The 24,639-nt window shown below is 37.4% G+C and overlaps 1 pseudogene; it reads right to left on the reverse strand.

Moving 5' to 3' along the window:
* LOC143272640 (anoctamin-3-like) overlaps positions 1-24,639 on the reverse strand; it is a 152,030-nt pseudogene that overhangs the window by 7,247 nt on the left and 120,144 nt on the right.

A 24,639-nucleotide genomic window follows, 5' to 3' on the forward strand; every position in this document is an offset into this window, starting at 1 on the left:
CCCAATATGTTGTGCACCCTGATAAAGCTTATCTGAGGATCAGAAGAAAGAGCCAGCCACTATATTAAACATAGAAATCAGACAATCGTAGCACACACCTTTAATCCTAGCATGCGGGAGGCAGAGAGTCATCCGAATCTTTATGAGTTAAAGGACACACTGGGGAACAGAGCAAGGCATGGTGACACACAACTTTAATCCCAGTGTTAGTTAACCATAGAGGTCTGGAGGTTTGTACAGACAGACAGGAAGTGATGTAGCTGGACAGAGAGAGGAAGTGAGATGCAGAACAGAAAGGCATATAGGAGTGGGTAGACAGGAAGAAGATCTCTTTGGCTGAGGATGTGGCTGGCTTCTTTCTACTCCTCTGATCTCTCAGTTTGTACCCCAATATCTGGCTGTAGGTTTTTTATTAATAAGACTGTTTAGCAATTCATTTTACAAGAAGCCTTGTGAGTGTGGATGATATGAAAAGCAAAGGGGGATTTCACAATGAGAAGGATAGATTTGTTTAAATGTTTACTTTATAATGTAGTGGGAGTCTCTAAGCAGTGGAATGAACTGGAACTTATTAGATGGTGACATTCTCTGCTTCCAGGCACTTTATCTCTATGAATGATGAACCATCTTTCTGTCAGACATTTCATCTGGAGTATTAATTATTCTATCCCTTGCTTCCTCCTCACCCTCCATATCAAAAGATTACCAAGCTAAATAACTTTCCTGTGGAAGCACCATCTCCATGGAGCTACTACCCTGTTCCTGTGTGTCAGTGCTCCTGGCCTAGATTTTGAGACCTTTGTCTTCTTAACAGGTTTTACCCAACCTTGTTTATTTTAATCTGTACAGTAGCCCATGTTATTACATTTTGAGTTCCTCAGTGTTTAATATTATGTGTCTTATTTCTGTCTTCAGATACATTAAGTTCAGAGTCTTGGTTAATATAGTTAGCAGAAAGAAAATCTACCAATCTTTTTTTCACCATGAGATTTAAGCCAACCAGAGCAAGTAGTTCTTAGGCAGATGAGTTCAGTTTTTGAGGAGGTTGTATTATGGAAGAATTAAGTAGGTGGTATAATCAACAAGTGAATAAATAAATATATTCCATCTGGTTTATGTGAAGAACATGTAATAGTATAATGATGTAGTGAGTGACTTGAGGAAGGGTCAATAACAAGAATTTTCTGATATGTAGGCAGACTGATTGATGGGAAGAAGAACGCTCTGCAAAACTTAGGGGCACGATAGGTCAGCAGAAGAGAAAAGTGGTAAAGATAGAGCTGGAGCTTCACTAGAGCAGCTGAATCATGGGCCCAAGGCTGGTGTAGTTGTATGCGTCACAGGAGGATGCCTGAAGGAGTGGGGGTGAGGGAGGTACACAGGGTGACAGCAGGGTGGCCCAACCTGAAAATAATCAAAAACTGAATTGTGTGATAAGTTGAAGTGGGACACTACTAGGGAGATATAAGCCAGATGTTTCCCTGGTTTTATTAGTGTTCTTCAAAGACTGAGCTGTTTCCTTGAGTTTTCAAAGAACGAGAAGAACATTTTGCTTCACCTTGTTTCCACAGATCTTTAAGACCCTGTGATAGTACAACAGAAAGCTGAAGTTCCCTGGATTGTGAGTTCCCTATACAGGGGAGTCCATGCTCTGTTTTGCCCTGATTTCTCCAAAGCTGGAATTAGAAAGGATGGCTTTATATGTGTCTCCAGGATTAAATAATAAAATGAATAGAATGTTTTAAGGAGGAGAAACTAACTGATGTTTGGCTGTGGTAGAGATTGGTCTATAATTCCATCAACTCCCACATCCCAGAATAAAGTTTCATCCAGATATCCAGAATGGCATCTGTGGGCTCCATAGCCTTGGTCCCATACTAAATTGTATATTTTACAATTTTACAACAATATTTTGTGAATATTGAATATTTCACCTTCTCTATATTTACCTTTTTTTTGTTTAGCTTTACAAATTTCATTCTTGTCTATAGCATTAGCCTAGGAGGATCATGAAGGCAGAGGGCAGAACCTGTGCCATAATGAACCTTATAATTCAATTAATGGCCTGTAGAAACTCAATAAATCATAGTAGAATGAAAGCATGGACAAATAAACAGATATAAAGGAAGGCAAGGAGAAAGAAAAAGGCTTGGCAGAGAGGGAGAGGGAGAGAGAAAGACAAGAAAGTTAGAGACAGTCTTCTCTAAAGAAATTCTAAATTATTGTATTTGAATAAGAGTGAATAAACCACTTCAATACTAAATGAATTTTTTTAAGTAAAGTTATAGTTTCAGTAATTCATTAATTAATGTTATTGTTAGGAGCAATCCTATTATTGTTGCAATTACTATTTTAAATGAATTATTTTCTATTATAATAATTTTTAAAATATTTATTTAATGTGTATTTGCATTTTCTTGCATATATGTATATATACCACACATGTGCCTGGTGCCTGAGAAAGTCAGAGATGTATTGGATATTTTGTAACTGGTGTCACAGGCAGTCCTGAGCCTCCATGTATGTGCTGTGGATACCCTATAGCTTGAAACACACACATTCATAAGCCTCCATGTGTGTGCTGTGGATACCCTGTAACTGGAGTTACAAACAGTTGTGAGCCTCCATATTTGTGCCAGAAACTCCTCTGTGAGGGTATCAGGTTCTTTGAACTGCTGAGCCATCTCTGATGCCTACATAGTTATTACTTCAAAAGAATATCTAAGTTACCAGCCTATAGAATAGTATTTAATCATGGCTTGACCATCTCTGAATTATGAAATTAAATATAGAATCAAATGTTCATTTAGTGCTGTACCTAAGTTAAATATAAATTATAATACAATGATACATTCTCAACCTAGGTGGTGACCAACGGGAATGTCCTCAGTTATTTTTCCTCTATAAACGTGCTTGAGGTAATGGGAAGTACAAAGCCAGGACATAGAAGAAAAGAGATGAGCACTCACTGGTGAATCCTGGCTCTGCTGAAAGGGCCAGTGTAGCAGTCTGACTCCTCCAGTTCTGGAAACGCTGACTTGTCAAGAACCATTGGGTTTTGGGACATCCATTTTTTGATTCTTTTGAAATAATTTTGTACCCTGGAACCAAGTCAAATTCCAAAACTAGATAAGGTTGTATCCAGAGCTTTGTGAGTTTTTTTTATATTATTAAATATTGTTTTCATTTTACATACCAACCACAGTTCCCCCTCTTCCCCTTCTCCCACCCCTCCTACCTTCCCCCCACCCACTCCCCATCCAGTCCTCAGAGGGGGTAAGTCCTGTGTGACAGTTTTCTTAGATACTAGAGAAAAAAGATTTCCAGATACTTATTTGGTGATATTTTATTTGTGTACCCCAATAAAGCTTATCTGAGAATCAGAGGAAAAAGCCAACCACTATATTAAACATAGAGGCCAGGCAGTGATAGCACATGCCCTTAATCCTAGCATTTGGGAGGCAGAGATTCATCCAGATCTCTGTGAATTCAAGGCCACACTGGGAACAGAGCCAGGTGTGGTGGCACACGCCTTTAATTTCCAGCACTAGTTAACCATAGAGGTCTGGAGGTCTGTACTGACAGATAGGAAATGATAGAGCTGGGCGGAAAGAGGAAAGTGATGTAGCTGGGCAGAGAGAGGAAGTAAGAGGGCAGGGACAGAGAGGCATATAGGTGTGGGTATACAGGAAGTAGGTCTCTCTGGAGGCTGTGGAATTGGTATGGTAGAGTTGGCTGTGGCTTGTCCTATTCCTCTGATCTTAAAGTTTTCACTCCAGTATCTGGCTCCAGTTTTTTTTTTTATTTATTAATAAGACCTCTTAAGATTTGTCTTACATACCTACACCATACACACACACACACACACACACACACACACACACACACACACACACACGCGCGCGCGCACACGCATACACATGCACACATACAGTCACAAGTAACACATTTACGTACACCACACACATATACACTATCCATACACATCCACACTCATGCGTATACACACACTTCTGTTTTCTCACATAAGAAATAAATAATAAAGCAATGCCCACATTTATTTAAATTCTTTTCAGAGAAATAATATCTCCATAGAAAATTACCTTGCATAAAGATGGCCATAGGAAGGAACATTATAAAAGGCAGCACAATATAGTTCTAAAATCTGTATATATGAATATATATAAATGTAGATTATTCCCCGGTTCTTTAAAAATGTGTGAAAATTTGCATGTAAATGCATAATATATGTTTGTTAATTGGAATAATTTCTATCCTTTTCTTTTACATAATAAAAAAAAGCAAAAGACTGACCTTCAGCATTGATTCTGAAAATCTGAATTCTGTTACTATAACAACAGCTGTTTTCATTTAAAAATACTAAGCAGTGTTTCCACTGTGATAATGGTGTGATGCTGAGAAGTCAAAATGGCAGGACAGAATATCTCTATACACAAATACACTGTGTTTTAACATGGGTTTTGCCAGGTTCTTGAACTTTAGAAAAAAATATTAAGACAGTAAAGGGCAGGCAGCAAATACTGTATCTTAAGAATTAGTTCATTTAAGTTTATTATGGTGAAATTACTACACAGAATTTTAAATAAGAATTAAATCTTGCTGAAAAGGTTAGGATGTAAAAATCTTGATCATTTCTTACTAAGCAGGACTATCACTGAGATGACAAGCATTTCAGTTTTGGAGGGACTGCAACATTTATTTTAATCCTAAACTAACAAGCAGTTTTTGGGGTGTTCATTTTGTTGGTTCTCATTATAAACAAGGCCCCTGAATTGATAGACTATCACTGTATCTCGAGGCCAATGCAAAGACATGTAGAAAACAGTACAGATCAATTTCTCTAGTGTTTAAAAAATTCAGCATTGCTGTTGGAATATGCATATTAGATGGCAGAGAGCTAAATTTGCCAGTGTCTGTAACCAGACAAAACAGCTCAATGCTTGAGCTCATGTTCTCAGCTCTAAAGAGGGGAAGTGATCCCATTTGTCCTACATTCAGCAAAGGGTCAGAACAAACCAAAGGGGTAACTTCAAGGACACTTGGATAATGTAGATGGACTGTAGTACCTAATGGCCTATGATCTCTGGCTAAATTAAAACAATCTAGAAATAAGCAAACTTCTAAAATTTATGAAAGAAACTTAAGATCATCATCTTCTACTAAAAACAGAAAAACAATATTATCAACTTAAACCTTCTTACACATTTTCTGAGAAGGGAAAAAATGGTCTCAGAAGGTGAAATATTGCACTGGGTAGCTGTTCCAGCTTTGACCTGGAGGTACTAACCCCATTGAGGCTTCCAGTAACTGTCACGCCTATGAGGCAGGGCCTAGACAGAAGCCCTTAAGACCTGAGATCCGGATGTGCCGGCTCTCTTGGTTCCTGGATCCTGGATGCTGAAGGTAGACCGAGCAGAGTTCTCCAGAGAACACACACTTCACCTCTCCTGGACCCTGTAACCTATCCCTGTACTTGTAAGTTGCCCCACAAAATAAACCTCCCTTTTAACTATGTGGAGTTGCCTTAATACTTCAACCAATAAAATATTATCAATCCTGGATTTGAAACCAGATTCTAGAGTCTAATTAATTTATTTCCTTGAGCTTCATTTAGTTTTTTTCATTATTAAGTGAAATGACACCTTGAGAACTAAATGGATAGTAGAAACAGTTCAGTATGTGCTCAGTCAAGGTAATAAGGTGAGAAATGAAGGTTGAGATACTGTTTGTGTTGCTACAAACTTTGACACCAACACTATTTGTCATATTCTCAACATCCAAACATGTTTATTATCTTGGGCATCTTTTAAATGCTGGATTTTCTGATAAAACATGATTACAGTTTTAGTGTCTTTTATTAAAATCTGGGGGCAAGGTAAGATAATTCTATGTAAGCTAGAAATATAGATCAAAGGGCTCTGAGTATCTGACCAGAATGCAAACTGTCAAACATCTGGGAAAGCTCTGAGTGGGACTGTGGGGGTGGGCGTGGGGGGACCGTAAGAGAGTCTGTTATTTTTCCTCATCTGCAACACTGGTTACCTTTTGTTCTATCCTCATTGCAGGCTATTTTGATGATGCCTTAATATTTGAACATGAAAATGCTTTGTAAATAAAAATTAAATGTTGCCATAATAATGCTTTAGTTGCCGGGCGTTGGTGGCGCACGCCTTTAATCCCAGCACTCGGGAGGCAGAGCCAGGCGGATCTCTGTGAGTTCGAGGCCAGCCTGGGCTACCAAGTGAGCTCCAGGAAAGGCGCAAAGCTACACAGAGAAACCCTGTCTCAAAAAAACCAAAAAAAAAAAAAAAAAAAAAAAAAAAAAAAAAAAAAAAAAAAAAAAAAAAAAAAAAAAATAATGCTTTAGTTATTTCCTCTAAAGGGGTCTAGAGATATGATGATCTTCAGAAGCTGGATAATTGCCTGTGTTGTTTATCTCTTAGTGTTTACCAGCCAAAGTTAACCATGCACAAACATCTTTTCTATTGCAATAAAGGAAATGCACTAATAAAAATAAATGTGTGCATTTGATATAAATTTTATACTTTGTATAGTTTTTAGTGACTATGCTTAAAAATATTGTAAACAATGATCATTTATGTTCACCTTTCACATACAGAATTTACATTTTTCTCCTAAAACAAATTGAAATAAAATTCACAATCAATCTTCTCCTCAAGTGAATATGGAAACAAACATAAACAAGCAACAGAAAATTTTTCTTGTCACTTGATGCTGACACCCTTTACTGTGTGATGCCCTGTACTCACCACTTGAATCCAAGAAAATAAAAAAAAATGAAGAAAACTGTTCACAAGAAATGAAATGTGAGGGACAGCTTTTATTAATATTCCAAATACCTAAATTTAAATTTTATGAATTTAAACAGAAAATAGTCAACATAAAATATCACAAAACAACATGATACAGTGTTCTTTTTTATTTTACTTGAAATGTTGAGTACCATAGACAAAAGACCATTTTAGAATTGTGAAACTATGGTTCAAATTGTAAATTTTACACATACTAATATGTAGGATTCATTTAAATTTAAGTTAACTTCAAAACCAAGCTGTATTTTTATGTAAAATACTTTTTATAGATTTTAATATTCAAAATTTTATTCTTTAGTTATATCTCTGAAAAGTGACTATTCAAAAAATAGACCTATTAATAACATAGTTGAAAAGTTAGTTCTGTAACAGACCCTGAGTCTCCAGTTGCAACTGAGGGCCACATGGTTATTTGGGGTCTGATCAGTAGCCAGGGACCATGTTGGTGCTGCTTCTGGGGCTATACAGAGACATAAGTGGCGCATAAGGCTATCTGGTGCCATGGTGATGTCCAGGCCAGGCTGCTGCTAAGGGCCATGTCTGGATATGTGGCCCTACTGCAGCCAGGGTCTGTGTTGATTTCCACAGCTCTTCTTGCCACAAGGTCCGTGCAGATTTGCAGGTTTTGGGCTGTCACCTGAAGCTGTGCTAGTGTCCAGGAGCCAAGCTGTCATTGGGGTCATGCCGATCTCAGTGGCCTGCACCATAGCCTGGGGCCATGGTAACATCCAGGCCCAGGCTGCTGCCCAGGGCCATGTCTGGGACCGTGGTCCTCTTGCCGCTAGGGTCTGTGGCCCTTGTTGCAGCTGAGGTCTGTGTTGATGTCTGTGGCCCTTGTTAGCACACGGCGGCGGCGGGGGGGAGGGGGGGGAGCGGCATAGGAAGTATGCATAATGAAATCAGAGGGCCATGCTGAACCGGTTCCATCCTTCACTGGCCCTGGGATAGCTGTCCATGTCCCTTGCTGGACACTGCAGCAAGAGAGCTGTCCCTGGCCCTGATGGGAGAGATGGCACCACACCTCACCACAGGCAAGAGAGAACTGACCCTGATGGCATGGGCTTAGGGGAGCTATCTCCTCCCCTTGTCTGAGGGGGTAGGCTCCAGTGGCCTGGATTGACAAACTCGACAACCACCCAGGGCCCCAGCCAGGCCTGGAGTTTGCCCACCCAAACATTGACCCCATCAAGGACTTGCTGGAGCTCATGAAGGGACTGGTCCTGTGAAATGCTACTGCTGGATTGGTGGGATATCTGAGAGGAGATTCTGTGAGATCCAATGATAAAGATACCGGAAACCAGGGGCCTTGAATCAGACCAATGACTCATTGTAATGAATAATTGTAAGTAAAGCTGCATTGGCAAAGGGAATCCAGTGTGACACACCCAGGCTCCCAAAGACACCAGGATGGAGGAAGATGTGTTCGAGTGTTGGGGAAGATGGAGGATTGAAGAGATTTGTTTTTGTTTTGTTTCTGATTTTTGTTTGTTTTGTTTTGGATTGGACTGATTTCTTTTCAACTTTCTTTGAGGTGGAGTTACTGCAAGGATGAGGGGAGGATGTGGCAAAGGGACTTTGAGGTGAGCAGAATTAGGGTGCATGATGTGAAATTCCCAAAGATTCAATAAAGAAATGCTGTTAAATTAAAAAATTGTTTCAAGGAATCAACATAATTTTCTTCCTAAAATTTTAACTGAAGACATGGATAATCGAAGGTGTTCTTTATATTTTTGTAAATGACAAATTGGTAATAAAAATGTGAAGCATTCACTAACCTGCTCATTGATTTGTTCTTCTGGTCAGTGTAGTAACATTTTTTCCTGAAAAAAAAAAATTAGAAATCATCTGAAGAAAATACAGTTAGACTAGGAAATGGCAGTATTCAACAATATTAAGTGTATCAACACTCCATTTTCATATACTTAGGAAATTAAGTCATTTGAAATTAAGCCATTACATTATAACATGAAGACAAATAAATGCAAATTTTAGAAGTATAATGATAATTTAATAAAAATATAAGAAATATAACAAAGTAACTATAACAAAATAATTTTAAATGCATAGGTTATTTTTGATACATTGTTCTTAAATATTTGAAAGTCTGTCTTCTGTAACTCAGTACTTACTAACTGGATTATTTATTTTCCATGCTATATAAAGTCATTAATGCAATCGTCTATCTATCCATCAATCTTTTAAACACATATGTAATTGTTCTAATTTGGTTCTCTGTTATCATGATAAAATACTAAGCAAATATTGACCTGGGAAGAAAAGGTTCATCTAGACTTACACTTCCATGTACTATTTCATCACTGAGGGAAATGGGGCAAGAACTCAAGGCAGGAACCCATAAGCAGGAATTGAAGCAGGGGCCAAGGAGAAACATTGCTTAGCAGCTTGCTTCCTCTGGCTTGCTCATGTTGCTTTCTTATACAAACCTGGACCACCTGCACAGAGATGACACTGCCTACTTTGGGCTAGGTCCCTCAAACATTAGTCATTAATCAAGAAAATATTTCACAAAAATGCCCATAGGCCGATCTAGTAGATTTGCAATGAATAACTGTGAATGCAGAGCCCAGGGCAGCATACAGTGCTGAGAATGAGTGTTCAGGCCTGAACATGACATTGATACCACCCTCTCTAGGCTTCAGGAAACACCATGGAGGTGGAGGCATGAACAATGTGGAGAGTCAGATGAAATGCCATCTTCTGGTCTGGGGCAGTCATTGCAAACATGAGTGTAGCTATGACTGAACTAGAACATCGTAAAACTAAATCTGTCATCATTCACTCATGGATATGGAGAGACTGATGGGGCCCTTCCCATCCCTGGGGAATTACTAGCTATTGATCGATATTGGAAAAGTAGGAGTCATTGTCTTCAGTTATACACAAACTGGTGAGCCCACCATTGGGTAGCTCCAGATTTGTGGCAATGTGGAGAGCCTGGTTAAGCTCAGTAGCTCATGAAACAAAACAAGAATATGTGATTGTTGGAAAGAGATATGCAAAGAAGTGTAACACACTTGGTTTCAGAGATAACAACTGTTATGGCAAAGGTTAACTTATTTATGAGTAATTTATTCTATATCCTCTTATTGGAACTCAGATATCTGATTTTTGAGCCTTCCAAAATGATCCTCTAACTTAACCACTAAAACACACCTCAGAAGCTCAGTGAATCCCATGGTGGTGCAATTAGTAATTAATCATCAGTTATAATGCAGTTAAAAATGTTCAAGAAGCTCTCTGAGATAACATATTTAATTTCAGTCACAGATTATGATGGTCTGTCTCACTTGTCAACTTGACAGGATCTGGAATCAACTAAGAGGCAAACTGCTGTGCACTCCTGTGAGAGAGTTTCTTTACCAGGTTATTTGACCTGGCAAGATGCACCATAAATGTGAGTGACCTTTTGCCTGGCAGCACACACCCAGGAGACAGAAGAAGGAGGCTTTGCTTTTGCCTGTTTTCCTTCACCTTCCTGCTGGTAAGTTCATCTGTGCTGTTAATGCTGCTGATGCCAGCCATCCTGCACAGACATCAGAACCCAGCTTCTTCAGGCTGCCAAGGTGGAGTGAACATCAGTGATTCTCCAGGAATCCTCCAGGCCTAAAGCCCCAGATTGGGACTGGTGAGGGCCCTTGCCCCGTCAATTGACCATCTGCTAGGTTCCTAGCCTCTTCAGTGCAAGACAGTTATTGTTGGACTGCCCAGACTGTGTCATGGAGGCCAGTCTAGTAAGTATCCTTTACATACATTCAGCAACTGGGTTTGGTTTTTCTAGAGTAGAACATAGGCCACAGTCTTCAGAAAGATTTAAAATGTTCTTGCCATATTCCAACACTGAATTCAGATGTAAAATTTCAAGGCTTGCTTTGTCTAACTAAATTTGCATTTTAAGTATCTTCTTTCATTTTTTTTTCAAACATAGACAGAAGTTTAAAAGGCATGCATATATTACAAGTGATTTGAAAATTTTAGGATTTGTTTCTCTGAAACAAAATGCTAGGTTTACATTTACTTATTTATTTATCACTGTGTGTGTAAGCATCTGGGTGCTAGGCACTCAGATGGAGGTCAGAGGGAAGGTCTTTCCTTCCAGAGGTCAAACTCAGATCCTCAGGTTCAGCATCCAGTGCCTTTACCTGCTGAGCCATCTTGCTGACCCAGATTGTAGCTTTTCTCTCTGGAATGTAATAGGTTTCACAAGTAAATATTTTCATGGATAATTTAGAATGAATAATTCATTCAATAATAAAAATCTTGTTCTTTAAAAAGGTATGTGCTTTTGTTAATTAAGATGATGATGATTTTATACAGTAGTCTGTCCATATTTTAAAGGAACTAGTTCTAGAGTACTCTTAATATACAGTACTGAATAGATATACAAAATTATGAAAAACAGCCTGGTATTTTTTAGCTAACCTTCAGACATCCTTATGTACATTTAAAATTATTTCTAGATAACATAAACACAATATAATGGAAATTTTATGTAAATAATGTTTAATTGCGTATTTCTGCACAATGACTGAGGTTGCATCTTTCGAGGCTTGACATGTTTCAGATGTCTCAAGACACTTGCATCAGCATCCCCTCTTTTATCTTGAATGATCTTGAGGCTTAACATAAGCCTTTCCAGCGTCTAACAGGAAAATTTCATATTTTTATTTGAACTCAGTGTTCACTTACACTTACTATGGTACTTGCAATCTCATTTTTCTTGAAACTTTTATTCCTTCTTAGCATCTGATGGGATCTGTTGAACTCTACATTCATGGAAGTACTCTTATTATCAATCGAGTCAACACTCTGCATATAGTGTGTGCACTATAAAAGCTACAATGGCACATGATGGGGGAACTGGTACATTCCACATTGAATAACAGATAGTCAAGCTAGGCCAACACATTTCTTTGCCCAAAAGAAGGACTGAAAATCCTTGAAAGAAGGTCATCTATTTTTATCACTTACTGATTGATATTGAAGCCAGAGCTCAGAAATTGTCCCAGATGACCTGGTCTGAAAAACTATTCTTGCTAACCATTATCAGAGTTATATTACATTCATATGAAATAAGGATGAGGATTGATCTTGGGAGTTGCTTAAAGTTGAAATCTGAAAATAATTGTGTTACCTTATCTCTAGGCAAGTCTACCTTAAAATGATATTACATGTCCATGGAATCAGAAAGCTTACCACATCAGTCAAACAATTTAGGGGAAAAACAATCTAATATAGCCTAAAATTTAAAAGAGAAATAATTTCCTCTGAATAAAATCCACATTTATTGCTGCTACGTGTTACAAAAGACAGAGTCATCCTAATAATATTGAGAAAAAAAAGAAATAATACATAAAAGTACCTGAAGGGCACCCTGATGTTCAACCTCTCTGCATACTTGCACAGTGTGTCCCACGGAATATGAATTTAAATAAACATAATGTCAGGGTTTGCAATAGCTGGCTGAAAAGGGATAGCAGAGAGTACCATTATTTAGAATCAGAACTGATGAAATTCTACCATAATTTTTTCAAAGAAAGAAATATTATCGCTGTGGCTATACAAGGATCATTCTTACTTATATAAAGGGAAATTATATGGTCAAAAATTCTTGATAAAAGTATTTAAAATATTAAATGCCATTAAGAAATGTAAATGTATATACACCCATAAATAAACTTCCTAAATATAAAAGTGTCTGTAAATTATTTGTAGGGAACTGCCTTCAGAGGCAGTTGGTTTGAAACCTGATGGACATCCATAAAACAAAGCTCTTCATCTCAGTCATGGCCTTTTGATAACATAAAGTCAGAATTCCCACACAAAACATTATAACTCCCCTGGAAAGAAACGTGATCCATGAATAGGCATTGTGCTTATCTCTGACGGTATAAAAGAACCTTAATGCTTTCGCTTCTGGTCGTCAAATCAACAGTAAGCTTCTCTCTTCACTCCCCTCTATGTATTCTCCCAACCTCTGCCATTTGAAATGACACATTTGATGTCTTCTCGATGGCAGATCTTCAATAAAATCTTTCCTTTCCCCAAAATGTGATGTCATAGTTGCTTAACAAGTGCAAGGACTAGTGGGTCCTTGTCCTCGCTCAGTTACTGTGTACAGGAAATAGACATCATAATTTTCTTGCATTGACCATTATTAAAATGTAGATTCCCTATTCAGAGCAGTTTTAAGACAACTAAGAGTTTCAAGTTATTCTTCATGTCAGATAATCAAGACCCTCATTTTCACTCAGAGAGTGCATAAAACACTGAAAATCATCAGAAGTCTTTAACTAACTAATCCATTTATCCTACTGCCACATTTTTTGAAGTACCTATCTAATCCTTCAACTATTTGCTGGGTACAGTTTATTCTGAGGAAAATGAGCTAGTTAAGTGATAAGATGCCCTTGACATGATGGACTGTTACATTTATAAGCTTAATGAAGGCATAGAATCATGCAAATCACAAGAAAAACAATACAAGACAGTCTAATGCTAGCAAAATTTCTGAAGCCCCCTTTCTGCTTAAAATGTTTGTTTTTATTTAAAGGTAAAATATTGTGAAAATTGTAACTGCCCATGCCAGAAGTAGACATAGTATGTTAAGTTTCTATAGGTCTTTAAATTTAGTCCAACATTAAACATATTACCTATGCTTGGGAAAACATCTATAATTTTAAGTAAATTTTGGAGAATTTCATGCATTTATAAAATTTCCAACATTTCTCTTTCCATCCAACTCCTCTGGCACTCCTACCTCTCAAATTCATGACCTTTTCTCTTATATAATTATTGAAATTATACACATACACACACACACACTCACTGGTGAATCTATTAGTGTTGCAAATTACATTCAGTTTTACAAGCACTACTTATTTATTCAAATAACTACTTAAACATATTTATAATCCATCTAGATATTGTCATTGATCAAGGTAAAAGAAGAGGTTATCATGATGATTTTGCCAGGCACTTTATAATGACTGTTCCAGACTTAATGGAAAGGTTTCTATGTAGGCATGATAGAAATAATAATGATAAAAAACTTTTGCTGCTAGAACTCCCATAGAACTAATGAGGGCCTTCTTAGCATGTTCCAAATCTGTATTTGAACCTCAGCACCACACAACAAAATAAAAATAAATAAGTAAATTAAAATTTAAAACCGAAAACTTAAGCCTTCCACTTAAATGATTCTCCCACCCAGAACAAGTGGAAGACATATTTCATCTTCTACTATACTTTTTTGGCCTTATTTGTATGAAATTATTTTTAGGCATTAATGAAGGTCCTAGTTTTGATTTTAGATGCCCACTATTCTAATTGTGTCAGCTAGTCTTTCACTTTCAGAACACAACTTACATTCTTTTCATCCTGCCTATCCCTTTAAAATTGCATGGTATTGTAGCTGAAAGTTTTTCTGTGCTCACCTGGCACCAATGTCCCACAGCCACTTACAAAATTCCTGAGTCCCGCCTGGTCCTGTAACCACTCAGACCCAAGTAAACACACAGAGGCTTTTATTAATTAAAACTGCTCGGCCATTAGCTCAGGCCTACCACTGACTAGCTCCTACACTTAAACTCAGCCCATTTTTGTTCATCTATAAATTGCCATGTGTTCCATGGCTTTACCTGTGTGTCATTACATGCTGCTCCCTGGACCACGGGCTGGCATTTCCTGACTCAGCCTTCCTCTTCCCAGAATTCTCCTTGTCTGTTTATCCCACCCATACTTCCTGCCCAGCTACTGGCCAATCAGCATTTTATTTATCAACCAATCAGAGCAACACATACACAGCATACAGAACATTCCACAGCATGGTATTGTGGCAACAGCATTTAATTTAGATCACAGATACTGAAGAACAAATTCAGCTGGTGTTTAAAACACAGGTGAATTATAAATCATCCCGAGATCTGTCCTTTTGCTCCTCTGTAAGTAGCTATCTGGTTTCTCTTTGATGGAGCTTGTACCTTGGTTTTGAACACCTTTGGTTCCGGATTTGTGGTAATAATAAGCATAAAGTCAGGAACAACTTAGGAATTGTAAACAAAGGCAAAATGAAAAGCAAAAACAAAAACAAAACAGAGCAAAAAAAAAAAAAAACACACCAAGGTCTCTGATGTACAGTGACTTGAATCAAGACATAAGTTAAACAGCTAAATATTTTTATCTTGTAATATAAATTGAATATAAACTATAAAAACAAAATAGTAACTGTATAAGTGTAAGCTTGGGAAAGAGATTTACTTTTGTTCATAGCTACTATTTAAAAATGGTCCCATCCTTAGACAATCTGCCACTGCTGTCTCATTCACACCACTTCTGACACACTCACTGATACTTCTTGTCTTTGCCTCTTAAGTCAATTTCCTCTCTTTCCTATAGTGTTTTCCCTTCTATTATGTGAAGACATATGGCATGTATATCCATGCATTTAATTCTGTATCAGACTCACTGACCATGCACTGTAAAGATGAATGAGTTAGTTAACTTTCATTTTTATTTACTTCTACCATTATCATTATTTTGTTGTTATTATTATTATGCTCGATTTTTTTCAGATAAGGTCTCTCTGTGTAGCCTGTATTTGTTTGGAACTAGTTGTATAGACCCAGCTGGCCTTTAACTCATGATCCTTCTGTCACAGTTTGCAGAGAACTGAGACCACAAATGGGTTCCACCATGCCTGGTGAGCTAAGTTATTTTGAGTCTACATTTTGTCTAACTTACACCTGAGCAAGAAATAAGGAAAACAGCAAATGCAAAGATCCTGACTTTCTGCAGTGGGGCACTATGTCAGGATCCAAAATAGCACCAAGAACAGCTTGCCTCTTGCAGGTTCTTAATTCATTGCTGTCAAGCTCTTAATGTGAAATAATCTAACCACCTAAAATAAGAGGCTGCTTTGGAAGGAGGGGTTTTGCATTTCAGTGACTGTCATCACTGGGTAAAATGTCAGGCTAAGTGCACACAGCTAGAATGTATCTCATTTTCATGCCTTAGTTTTAACTGCATACATACTGAAAGACCATTTTAACCAGGATGAACTCATATTTTCTATAGCTTCTCAACTTACTTTCTCCTTTGTTTTGCCACCATCGGAGAACACAAAAGTCAACTGGTTTCATTCTCTGCTGGTCGCAGGTGAGCTGAAGCTATTGGTGACAAGATGGTGCTGTCAGGGGGAAAGATCACCTTCCGTTTTAGAAGCACTAGCTGCCAATCTGGGTCTCTTCTGCTCATCTCCGCTGAAAGCAGGCTTCTCAGAGGAACAAAACACCCACAACCTTCACACTTCTCATTATTATCTAATTATTCCACCCAAAATTCCCAAGGGGAAGAACACTTACTCCCGGGTGAAGAGGAAACTTCGAAATCATGTTTTCACAAAGTTATTTGCATGATTTGGATACAGAACAAAGAAAAGAGTATGTGGTCTCTAAAGGCATCCTCCATGTCCAGGAGCAAGGCAAATTGCTGATAGAAACTGTATTACAAGACAGAAACTTCCTAGTGACAAATAACCTTCCTGTGCACAAAGATGTCCCCTAAAATACACACTGTCAGTTGATGATGCTTTCTTTTAGAAACTGTTCATACTGGCACGAAATTTAATGACTATTTGAGTTCTTTCTGCCAGACTCAGTGTTTAGCTCCGTGCATATTCATTTGTAAACATGGACAGATTTCTAACCTCCATATTTTAGCTAGCAAATTCATGCCTTGTAATATCTTCACAAAACTCTTTTCCCTTCTATCAACAAAAAATGCTAAATATTTTCAACTCAATATTTATCAAATAAAATTGAATCCAACGTACATAACATTCAATAAGAGAAACGTTGAAAGCTAATTAATGTTTTAAATGTTCATAATACTGAAAAAAAATTGAGGGGTGAGTGCTGGTCACTAAACTGACATCCTTGGGCACTCAAGGCCTGTAAGGGCATCCACTATTCTGTATCACTAACCTTAAAATACTGGATTTGATATTTCAGAGAGTTATGAGTATTTTCATACCAATGAGTTTTTAATTATAAAAGCATTTTATTCCAAAATTTACTGAGGTTATATTCTATCATCTAAACCTCTTGCTTAACAGGAGAATTCAGAGTGTTGATTTTTTTAATAGTAGTGATATGGACAGGACTCTCAGAATCTCTGTTCTTCACTGTACTTGATCATTATATCCCTGGGATATGTGAATATGTTATATGATACTCCACAATTAGATATTATGTACATGCCACATTTGATGTCTTAAAAAAAAAAAGAGGACAGATTATCCTCCATGGGTTATGACTCCATAAAAGGAACTGATCTCTTCCTGGCAATTCAGACTGCAAATAGCACAAGGATGCAGGTAAGATACATCGCTGGTGGGTTTTGCAGAGTGGATATGTAGTAAAAAAACAATGAGGATGCTCTCTAAGGGATGAAATTTACCAAAGCAATGGGCACCCAATCCTCAGGAACTGAAATGTGTCACGATCTTGAAAGCTTCAAAGAATGTTCCATGGTCCAGGCACAAAGACATTCTGGAAATAATTTGACTTAGGCTGATTTGTGTTCTGTACAGAAACTGAGCAAACAGCTCATTCACTTAATATCAAAATTCTCAACTCCAAAATTCTGAGTGAACAAAATGGGTTTTATTTTTAGGATGCCAAGTCTGTGATAATTTGTACTCAGTGTTAGAAGACTAAAACGAGGAATTTCAAAATGTGGTGGTATTGTGTTCCCCCAAAATATTGTGCACCCTAATAAACTTATCTGGGGTCAGAGACAGAACAGCCACTAAATACAAAGGCTAGAAAATGGTGGCACTCACACCTTTAATCCTAGCACTCCAGAGGTAGAAATCCCTCTGGATCTCTGTGAGTTCAAGGCCACATTGGAAATGGCCAGGCATGGTGACACACACCTTTATCCCAGAAAGCCAGCCTTTAATCTCAGGGAGTGACAGTAGAAAGGAAAGATATATAAGGCGTGAATACAAGAAACCAGAAGCATTTGGCTGGTTAAGCTTTTAGGTTTTGAGCAGCACAGTTCAGCTGAGAGCCATTCGGATATGAGGACACAGCGGTTTCCAGTCTGAGGAAACAACATCAGCTGAGAAATTGGCCAGGCGAGGTTAGCTGTGGCTTGTTCTGTCTCTCTGATCTTCTAATGTTCACCCCAATAACTGGCCTCAGGTTTGATTTTATTAATAAGATCTTTTAAGATTCCTGCTACAGTCTTCACTATGTTGAAACAGTATGTATGTTTTATGATATAATGCTAGAATGCTTGTTTTAGAAAAATGCTTTTGTTTATTTGTAATCTATTTATTGTAGCAGGTTGATTTATGCATGAAACCATAAATAATAAATAAAATTCTAATAAGCTAAATGTAAAAACTTTTTTCACTATCAAGATCAGGATCATATTTTGTGAAAGTACCTGTAACAGGCAAGATAAATTCTTGTAAAATTAAATTTAAAGTAAAAGTTAAGGGGCTGATGAGATGGATCAGTGGGTAAAGGTGATCATGGCCAAGCCTGATGAAATGAGTTTGTTCACTGGGCTCACATGTTAGAAGGAGAGAACATACTTCTGCAATTTCCCTTTGATCTCTACATGTGTGGAGGCAGATATTTGTGGTACACACACACACACACAACTAAACATACACATAATAAATAGATAATGACAATACAAATGCATAATTTAGTGATTTTCCTGTATATTTTATAATCGTTGCCTTTACTCTTTCCTAAAGGCATTTTATTTATTATTTTATTTTGGGGATTTTAATGATTACATCATTTTCTCTGTTTCCCCAGTGCTCTTTTCCTTGTCTCCTTTTCATGACTTTTTCCCTTCTATTTCCTTCCTCTATGATTCCCTCCCCTTCTCTTGAATCTTACTCCTAATCATTTAAACATCCTATCTTAAAAAAAAAAAGTAAAAAAGTGAATAGAAAATATGGACAGCAATCTCACTAGAGTGTTCACCCACTCCAACCTGGTGGTTTTTTCACCTCTCACTCAGACAAGCAGGTGAATGATGTGTGCTTATTTTCCATTATCTGCTCTTGATAGTGTACTTCATCATCTACTACATGCTAGCATATTGTACATCTGTCTTCTCAGAGAAGTCATTCTTACTGCTTGCCCTAAAGGCTTCCACATCCTCCAACGAACAGATCTCCTTCTGGTCTTGAACTTTTTTGCAGTATGTTTTCCCATGACCAGATCTTCCCTAAGGCTCCTGAGTGTAGTGGGTAGCCATTCCAGCTTTGATCTTGAAACACTGCCCCTAGATTGATAGCAGGTAACTGTCACTCCTGTCTATAACCTGCCCCTGGGGCTGGCTTGTCCCTGGGGCATGGCTGAGAGGGAGCCCCTTAAGACTCATGGTGCATACATATCTGGCCCCCTTCTGAATACCTCATGTTCCTGGAATCTAGATGGGAGACAAAGCTAGAGTTCTCTGCTGGATGGCACCTCATCTCTCCTGGATCCTGTAACCAACCCCTTATTGGCTGTAAGTTATCTCAAAAATAAACCTCTCTTGATTACCAGATAAATTACGTGGAATTGCCTTGTTAAATACAGTTATACCTGAGTTTATCCCTGATGATTTCACTTGCCTGTTCTCCTCTCCTATCATTCTGTAGGGTTTTTCCTTTTCTTTATTTTGATTTCTGTTATCACTACTGCCCTTTTCCCAGTATATGGTTCATACTGTCATTGACTAGATAGAGTACTTATCTTCAAGTCATAATCTTCATTTATGTCTAGCCTTCAAATATCTCTACTTGTATTTCTCAGAATTACAATAATTAATGTTCCTTCTATATACTCCATTCAAAAAAGAAGCCTAGCTCTTTTCTAGACAGTAATAAGTTTTGTTACTGCTTTTTTCTATGGGTAGAATTCTTTCTCTGTATTTTTATGATGGACTTCTGTGAGTGTTAATCTTTGTTGCCAGTTTTATGAGATCTGGAATAAACTAAGACAGTCACCTCTCTGTATGTGTCTGTGAGGATATTTTCTGGAGAAGTAAATAGATGGGGCATCCTGTAGAGTAGGCAGCAGCTTCTAGTGACTGTGCAGATATAAGAGGTCTGAGGAAAGGAGTGTGCATCTGACTGCCTTAGCTCCTTACTGGTGAGCCCACTCTGTGACATTAGAACCCTTTGTTTTTCCAATCTGGACTAAGAACTAGTGAATCTCCAGGTATCTATCATCTAGACCCTCAGAGCCAGATTGTGAGTGCTGAGGTGCCCACTCTTGTTGACTGTGTAGCTACTGGATTCCTCAGCCTCTCCTGTGTGCAAATAGTTGGATTATCTGCTGTGTAAGCCAATCTAATAAACACATTTTCTAATAGGTATTCATTCCAGTTCTTTATCCCTGGAGAACTCTGACTAATAGAGACTCCTTTTCAGTTAAGTAATTTTCTTTCAGTTTATACATAGCACCCAGCCACATTCCTTACATAACATTGCTTTGTTTGAATTATTATACGGGTATGGAAGTATCATAATAAAATCTATTATGTGTAGTTAATATCTACTAACACAATTAAAAATCTTCTCTCTATATTCGGTCTCCTCCTTTCATCCTCATATTCCTTTGTTCCCCACCACGGTTTTTCTCCTCTCTTGGAAACACAACCAGAGTTACCTACATCAAATTTAATGAGGCATTTACAGAAGGGAAAATATAAAAACATCCACCTCAGATTTAACACTAGTAATATGAAATCTGGACAAATGGATTCCCCTAATATTTTCCACCATCACCATCTTCATCAACAACAACACATTTATTTTAACAGGGGAGCACTGGAGAGGAGAGAGGAAATAATACTAACAGTACAATGGCTCCAGTGGTGGAAGCAGCAGGTCCAAGGATCTAGGCAGTCAGCTTGATTCACCTACTTACCCGGCTTTCCTAACTCTTTAATGTGTGGATTAAACCTGAAGAAAGTGAAGTGAAGTTGAGAAAAATGTAATTATGCAACTAGAATGAGCATCCTCTGTCCAGCAATAGCAGGACTCAGAGAGCTCTATCTTGCTGTGTGCCGATATAAACAGAAACCACAAGAATAGAGAAACATCCCTGTCAGTGTGGAACATAACTGTTTTTTAATGCATCATGGAGTATTTTTCTTTGTATTAATTCAGAGGAATAAGGCAAAAGACTCAACAACATCTGAACTTTGGCCAAGAAGACCCAACAGAGTAGAGAGAAGCAGTGATCATGTCTGTCATGGTATCGGTGTGTATGTCTGGTCTGTATAGGTGAGTGTCACTCAGTACACTCAATGATTTGGTCCACTTTAAATATCGGTTTCTGTAGAAGCTTGCTCAGTGTTTGTAAAATTACTTAGTGAATACATAGGTGATCATAAATCATCTGAGCACCAAGACTACCAGTACGGAGTGTAATCTGTGTGTGTATAAACTGCTTTGTACAGTTAGGAAGTATGTGCTCTTATTTCTGTGAAGTAGAAATCACAAAGAAATCAAACAAATAAAGCAGTCTATGGGACTCTTTTTCAATAAGTACCCTTTGATATGTCTAATTCCCAGAGGTAGTGATATTCTGAGTTAACAGTTCCAGGAAAAATAAGAAAATATTAGATAAAAAGTTAAAATAAAAATTTCGCGACGGGCGGTGGTGGTGGTGGTGGTGGTGGTGGTGGTGGTGCACGCCTTTAATCCCAGCACTTGGGAGGCAGAAGCAGGTGGATCTCTGTGAGTTCAAGGCCAGCCTGGTCTACAAAGCGAGTTCCAGGAAAGACACAAAGCTACACAGAGAAACCCTGTCTCGAAAAACCAAAAAAAAAAAAAAAAAAAAAAAAAGAATTTCACTTTCCCTGTTCTGTGTCATTTGGCAGTGTGTAAATAAAGCTTTACTTCTTGTGAACTCATTGTGTATCTACTGTTTTGTAGGAAAGAATTTTAATAATTACAAATAAATTCAGTTATTAAGGGAGATACTTGATAATAATTTAGTACTCCCTAAAATGTATTACTTTAAAAAATTAATTCTAAGACATGTTTTGAGAATGAAAAATGAAAGTGATGGGGTCAGAGGGTTTCAGAACCATATCTCTGAGTCCCAAGCAACATTTTGTTAAATCTTATTAGAAAATTCTCAATATTTCATTTTTACCTTAGCATTTTTAAAAATCAAGTTCTAACACTGCAATTACAAGTTAACTGTTCAAATATTTAAATTTTTACACAATTAAAAAATGTCTGAGTAGATCCGTATGTTGTGATATTCGGCAGAGTCAAAGAGCTAAGTTGGTTGTAGATATAACAGTGATTTGTTTTTGTGCATAAAACATACTGAGAGGCAGCTAGCAGGAAACCAGCTCTTGGGAAGTTCTGAAAAGGAAATGAGATTTATTTGGGTAGCAATGTGGACCCTGGCCTTGATTTTCCATGTTTCTTGGATTTTCATTTGTTTATTTACTTATTTTACATTAGGGGTTTATCTTTCTCTAATGTGATAAAATGTGATTTAGAGAAGAGCCCCCAATTAGTTGTCTAATACCAAGTGGTCAGCCCTAAGGTCGTGTGTGTGTGTGTATGTGTGTGTGTGTGTGTGTGTGTGTGTGTGTGTATGTATTATAAGTTTGGAGTAGGTTGCATTTATGCTTTTAACAGTGTGCGTTTGTGTGTGTGTATGTGTGTGTGTGTGTGTGTGTGTGTGTGTGTGTGTGTAACAGTTAAAGAAAAAGAGGCTATGGATCTAACATAGTGCAAAGAGTGAATGGGAGGGACTGAAGGGAGGAAAGAAAAGGGATGATATGACGTGATATAATTTCAAAAAAATAAAACAAAATTATTAAAAAAGAGAATTGTGGTGCAATTCCACTTAGGAAAGAAAACAGTCTATAAATACTGCTGTTTTGGAGAACTGTTTTCAAAGATTTCGAGAATATAGCTCAAATACTATTTTAAGATCTCATAGTGTTTTTCATGTGCCCATTTCAAAACTGTTTAGCTTTAGCTAGAGAGATGTCTCAGTGATTAAGAAAGAGTACTGCTGTTTCAAAGGACTAGAGTCTAGTTCCCGCAACAATGTTGAATGGCTTACAACTGCCTGAAATTCCAGGCCCAAGGAATCCAATGCTTCTGACCTCCAAGAACATCTGAACTCATGTGTATGTACTCAATCACTAGTACTCATACTTAAAATCAATAAAATAGATGTTTAACACCAAACAAATTAAACCATAGAATATTCAACTAAAATAACAAAAGTGGCAATTTTATCATCATAGAACTATGAAAAGTATGTTTTTCTTCCTTTCTATGTTCTTATTTTTTTCCAGATGCCTTGATCCTTTTATTGTTTTACTAGAAGGAAAAAGAAAATAGTCCTTTCAAAAGATTCATATAAACAAAAGAAAGAGGCTGGTGAAGGTTGGTGCCCATACTTCTAGCAATCAAACTTGCATTTCAGCAGCTAGGCGAACACTTTCAACATTTTGGTTTTCCTCACTCAGGGTTTCCTACTTTGCATGGGCATAATCATTACATAATCAGTTTTCAAAAATTGCAAAAATAGCCAAACCCTTTGAAAAATATTTAAAATGTACAGAAATACATAGATGAAAAAGTTAATAAATATTCAAATGGAATAGTACATATGTTTTTATTTTATACTTGGACTTGGGAAAATGCATAGACCATATATATTAAAGTATGACTGATAGTATCTATCCCAGAATATTAGTCCAAAAAAGAAACTGATAATAGAAAAGGCTTTACCTCCTTTTCCAACATCAAGCCTTCTGCTCTGAGGTTCTTTTCAAATGTGTTTCTTTTGTCATATTGGATGTTTGTCTTTCGATAAACCAGGATGTAATCAATTCGCTTTTTGCCATCTTTAAATAAGAGTCCACTGGATGCTATGTAATTCATGTCATTCTGTTAAAAAAAAACAAAAACAAAAACAAAATGGTTAATGGTGTAAGTTTGATAAACATGCATGCTAAATATAGGCACTAGGAAGCTGATACCAGAAAAAAAAAATAAATGTGTGCTTTAGACTTCTACTGAAAACCATGGAAAGATAATTCAAGCTAGTCTGCAATCTACAATGGAAGACAAGCTAACAGGATTGTAATTAGGTTTATTACTTGATGGCTGATCCTTGAGTTACATGTTTTATTCAATAAGTCTCTGTAAAAAATACCAGCTAGTATATCTTCCATACTGACTAAACCATGTCCAGATGTAATTATTTTCATACTTCATCTTGCTGATTCACAACTTACATTTCAAACATACAGACACTAAGGCTGAAAGAAATGAAACCAACATAACACCATGTGTTATTTAAGACTCTCACAAATCTCTGCTTTTCTAAACAGTTGTTCAATAATGCTGAGACCATACAATAATTCCTGAACTGCAAGCTTCGGGAAATGTTTACTCTTAGGATACGACTGCAAATAGATGGTGATGGAAATAGTGCACTCACAGCTAGCTCATCAAGACTGGTTAAAGATGCTGAGGAGGTGGCTCAATGTCTAAAAACGTTTACTGAGCAAGCCTCGGGAACTGAGTGTGGATCATCGTAATCCAAGTAAGAGTCATTTTCATAAACTGGTAGATTTCATCTAGATATTTTCCTTGCAAGATTCACCTTAATATAACTTAGCCATATTGAGTTCCATCTTCTGTGATGCAGCTGGGGGCCATGTGGATGTTTGTGGTCCATTCAACCATGGGAATCCATGT

The sequence above is a fragment of the Peromyscus maniculatus genome, chromosome 4 (genome assembly GCF_049852395.1).
Source record: "Peromyscus maniculatus bairdii isolate BWxNUB_F1_BW_parent chromosome 4, HU_Pman_BW_mat_3.1, whole genome shotgun sequence".
Taxonomy (NCBI): domain Eukaryota; kingdom Metazoa; phylum Chordata; class Mammalia; order Rodentia; family Cricetidae; genus Peromyscus; species Peromyscus maniculatus.